Genomic DNA, 5,384 nt, shown 5'->3' on the forward strand with positions numbered 1-5,384 from the left:
CTACCTCCTGGATATTCACTGTGACTACTCTCATATAAGCCCTTTATGAGGTGTCGCGGAGACGCCCGACTGTGGCATGCTTGTTATTCATTTACTTGATAAGCCCTTTATGTGGTGTCGCTGAGACGCCCGACTGTGGCATGCTTGTTATTCATTTACTTTATAAGCCCTTTATGTGGTGTCGCACGCCTCACTGTGGCATGCTTGTTACTTACTTACCCTATAAGCCCTTTATGTGGTGTCGCACAGACGCCCGACGGTGGCATGTTTGCTACTTATTTTCTTTATAAGCCCTTTATGTGGCGTCGCTCAGACTCCCGACTGAGGCATGCTTTATATTATTATCCTTTCGAGGCATCGCTTCATACACCCGATCGGTGCATCCTATTTCTACTCCCTTATTGCATGTTCATGTTGTATGTGAATAATCTGCTTGTGTGCATCTTGGATTCTTATTTCGTGACTGACGTTGTGAGTATAAAATATTTCAGAGCATGATTATCATTTGTTATATCATACTTGCGTTCAGAATGTTTGCGAGTACATTCAAAGTACTCACTGGCTTGTCCCTGGCTATTGTCTTGGCCAAATTTCTTGCATGGAAAGGAGCGTTGCGATGACAGCCCCGGAACCTACGCAATGGTGATAGCAGCCTCGCGAAGATAGGAGTTATCCAGGTCAGCTGTTCCTGTGGGAAATGGAGTCCCATAGACGCTGATGTACCACAAACCGCTTCCGCCATCAACCACTAGAAACCATTTGTTGTACTCATAGGCCAGAATGGTTTTGTACTACACATTTTGTATTTTGCTTGGAGTTTCTGTATCAAGTTGGTGTCTCATCAGCTAAGAGTAATCCTGGGGCTGGTGAGCACAAGGGCCATTTTTTGGGAAATTAATATCCTGAAATTCCGGTCCTGACAACCTTGGTATCAGAGCCAGGCTGACCATTGGATAATCCTATCTTGGCCAGGTCAACAAACCTAGGTTAATCAACCCACCAGACCTTAACCTAACCCCGGCCAAGCTTCTCGTGTATGATAGCCACATAGTGACCCCGACACCTTTTGGCAGTCGGTGCCCAACCTATCAGCCTAGCCTGTCGATCACGCGCCAGTGACCGACACCTAAATTGTCTCTTTCGCAAGCGTGCGAAGGAAGACTCCGTCCCCTTTTTCTATAAAAAGGGCACGCTAGCCTCGACCCAGCACAACACAGCCTCTACCCCAAACCAAGCTATAATGCCCGGACCCATTGTTCACAATGAGACCACAGCAACCAACATTGGAGGTTTTGTGACCGTGCTAGCAAACCTCACCCACCGTGCCTTTGCATTAGAAGAGCCCCCAGAGTATGTTGTATACCAAGGGCCCATGAGCGGTGAGAGACATCAATTCTGGGCCACTGTGCACGTCTATGGTAGGGGACTATCGCCAGAACGCCCCTACAGGTTCACCGGAAGGACAACTTTCTTTGAGCCACAAGCCATCCAACTAGCTGCTCGAGAGGCTATAGTTCAACTCCGGCACTTGTCGCCCAGAGTTAACTGTCGCTCATTCTACTACTACCCCAGCCGTGACGGGTATGGTAGACCACCCCAGGTTGCCAACGGAGATCACGAGACGGACCCTGCATTGTTGCATCTGGTGCGCTATGTAAGTGCACTGGAGGAACTGTTCGATCAAATCACCCTTGAGCTAATCGCAGCTCGTGGAGGACTGATTCGCCGAGCCCCGGCAAGAGGAGAAGATGAGCCCGACGCCGACAACCCAGTCGTGTTGTTCGGACAACCAATCGAGTCCTTGAGGTCTTCCCTAGCCATCGACCAAAATGCTTTGGTGTCCCCAGAAGTGCTTCGTCGCCTTTTGGGAACACGCTCCAATGGGATCGTGGCCAACAACCCTCGTGATGGTCATCATCGCTACCCCGACCCTGCAGCTCCTCAACCCCATCCAGCTAACCCCGACGGTGAAACCCGAGTAGAAGCCTCGATGTCCACAAGACACGCCCGCTTAGATATAAACGAGGTAGACTAAGTCACTCGAGTAGTACCGAGTCTTAGTATGTCCACGCCTTGTAATTGTGTGATCTTGTATTGCCATAATTAAATGATGTTTGCTGGTGCACCCCTATTTTTAATAGTGGCCATGCATAAGTATGTTGGCGCACGGTTGCATTTTTAATTCCGGGCGTAGCTGCCAAAAACCACCCCGACGACACCCACAGTAATACATCACTTTTGTGAGATATGTATATCTGTGGCAATGACCCCAACCCCATAGAGCAGAACCGACAAACTAGTTGCCCCTCACCGTGATAAATGACCCAGCCCAGATGCTATATAAAAGGCCACCTCGTGACCTTACCAAGCATCCCTTTCCTCGTGCACAACCCTCACAGCCATTTCTTTGCCATGCCGAGCCCTAGTATTTATCTGAGAACTCCAGATGCAACCCCAGGTAGTTTTGTTAAAATATTGTGGGACTTTACCTGCAGTACAATGAGTTCTACCCATCCACCCCAGTACGAGTTTCTCAAATCGAGGATCACCCCATCTACCACGAAATATTGGGCAGTGGTGCACATCCCTCCCGCAAACCCAAACCAAGACCCAACGGAAGTCTCCTTCGTGGGAAAATCTATGCCAACTATGCAAATGGTCATAGAAGCTGCTGCGTACGAAGCGCTTGCTCGCCTTCGATTCGCGGTACCCTATGCCAGCGAACGAGGGTATTATTACTTCCCAAGTCGTGCAGCACCCGGAGAAGTAGCATCTTTTCCCGGTGGACGAATTGAGAGAGACCCAGTACTGGCTAACCTTGCCCAGTATGTTATCGCTCAAGAGCGTTTAACCTAGCGGGTAATGGGTTATCTCCAGAGCCTCGCTGATTTAAATCCTCAGATCGCCATCGGCAGAACACTGAGGCCCGACCAGGAGAGACGCATTCATCGTCTAGTCAATCCGCTTCCCCCGATAGAAGAAGAGTGTGCCCCAGTACCAGAGACGTTTTCTCAGGACCCTGTCCATTTACCGTTTTCACTGTAGACATCACTGCTATGTTTATTGTCCCAGTGTTTATTGATGTGTTGCAACATATGCATGGTATCCTAAATTTGTGCGATGGATTAAATATCTACCTTGAAGACTTACCACGAATGATTATGCAAAGTCTAAGTGACCTTGGCTCAAGAGGAATATGGTGAGGACTAAGTTTCTTCAGAGCTCACGCTCAACTGCCCCAACTAGACATACAGTTGATCCAACAACTAGAATTGGTCTACCAAATCGTTGTGTCTTCATCGAGCCTACCTGATTTCAAATTCCTCAACCCTTACCTTTACGTTGTTCCGTTGCGTAAGAATTTGTGATCTATCCTGTGCAGAACTTGAACTGAATATTTTCATCTTGTTGTACTCCAATTCTTCAGTTCATCTTCCTCGTGCTTGAATGACTGTATGATTGCATGTTCTTCATTTGTGTGTATCATGTGTGCATGTCTTATGTTTGTCTGGTGACTTAGTTTCGCTTCCGTTGCTATTTCCTCGCTCTAAATTTCGCCAACTTCATCAGAGTTTGACGAATTTTTAAAAATCTCTCATCTCCCCCCCCCCACCACCACCGGCGTGAGAGTAAACTTGCGCTTTCACTATCCCTAAGGGGGGAAAGATTAGATCTGAACCATATAATTCAGACCCACAAAATCAATGGTTTCTATTTTTTTTATTAGTAGTGCATAATTAGTATAAGTATAATTATAGATAGATAGATAGATAGATAGATAGATATAGATATAGATATAGATATGAATAGATACATATAGATTCTAACATGCATATTCGCTGCCGACGACGCTTTGAGTCGCATCGTTTTTCCCCGACGCTGCCAGCATGCCGCCGCTCCTGGTCCGGCACCCGGTACTTATCTTCATTATCCCTACCATGCTCCTCACCCTCCTCGGGCTCCCACCAACTGCTACGCTCGCCACCAGGTTCTACTCGTTCGACCTGATGCGCGAGTACCCTCACGATCCGGAGGCCTTCACAGAGGTACCTACGCTTCTTTGCCATTGATCCTATTCCCATCCCATGGCCTCCGGTGTGGAATTACTTCCTAACCACTTGTGTGATTACTATAGTATGTACTTACTGTACTAGTTTAGTACTAGTAAGTATACTAAGTAGTAGTATGTCTCTCAGTGATTATTAGGCCTGAAGTTTATTTATTTGTGTTATTAAGCCTGACGTTCAATGCAAAGAAATCGTGCAAATTGTCTGGCATGTTACTACAAATAATGTATTAGTGAGTTTTATATATGATATAGGTTGGAAGAAATGAGGATCTAATCTCCATATTGTGTTTGCATTGCAGGGCCTCTTGTATGGAGGAAATGACACTCTTTTCGAGTCCACTGGCCTTTTTGGCAGGGTAAATGTTTCCCTTCTTGCTGACTTCATATCTTTCCTCCATGTAATCTTTCCCTAGATAAATCCCTCCAGTGACGATGTTTCTATACCACTAGCAGATTAGGTTCATATTCAGTATACGGTCTGAAGCTCTCTTGGTTTGATTAAAATGACAGTGGCAGTCAGTTAGTTGTACTTTTAGTTGACTGCTGTTGGTTTCGATGACTCCCACGTAGCAACTACTCCGAGCTATGTAAGAACCTATACATGATCGATGCATAATCCTTTTATGCTGCATGTGTGTTTCTTTTTCTTGTATCATTAACTGATTCTCTAAAATCACTAAATATGTATCTCCCTCTTGGTTGTTCAACAGTCATCCGTGCGAAAGGTTGATCTTCAGACAGGAAAGGTACGATAAATACTTCTCTTATCATATTTATCTTAGCATAGTCTAATGTTTGCCACATATCCGACCTCTGCTATTCATTCTGCACTGAACTACTCCCTCTGTGCCAAAATAAGTGTCGCTGAGTTACTACAAAGTTGTACTAAACCAGCGACACTTGTTTTGGGACGGAGGGAGTACAACAGAACTTGTTGCTTATCACTTTGCCATTTCTCAGGTTTTAATTCTGCACCAAATGGACGGGAAAATGTTGGAGAAGGTCTAACACTTCTCGGCGATAGGTTGCTAGATTAACCTCAATTTTGTTTCAGTGTCTTTGCACAACAATTGCTATCTTGAATATAGGTAGTTATTTGCTTATATTCTGTCATGTATGGCCTTATCTCATTTATTATTTTACTTCCGTCTGTAGATTGGTTCAACTTACTTGGTTGACGAATGTTGGATTTACGTACGATCGACACAACTTTAGTAAAGTATGTTCCTGCCCCTGTTATCTGCTTGATATAGTAACACATGATGGTTTACATGTTTCTGTTGTGAACACCCAGCCAGTGATGTTAAGCTCACAC

The 5,384-nt window shown here is 45.5% G+C and overlaps 1 pseudogene; it reads left to right on the plus strand.

Annotated features, from left to right (window-relative positions):
- Positions 1 to 3,937: 3,937 nt before the first annotated feature.
- The window catches only part of LOC123149991 (glutaminyl-peptide cyclotransferase-like), a 2,994-nt pseudogene continuing 1,547 nt past the window's right edge, over positions 3,938 to 5,384 (plus strand).

This window comes from Triticum aestivum, chromosome 7A, assembly GCF_018294505.1.
Source record: "Triticum aestivum cultivar Chinese Spring chromosome 7A, IWGSC CS RefSeq v2.1, whole genome shotgun sequence".
Taxonomy (NCBI): domain Eukaryota; kingdom Viridiplantae; phylum Streptophyta; class Magnoliopsida; order Poales; family Poaceae; genus Triticum; species Triticum aestivum.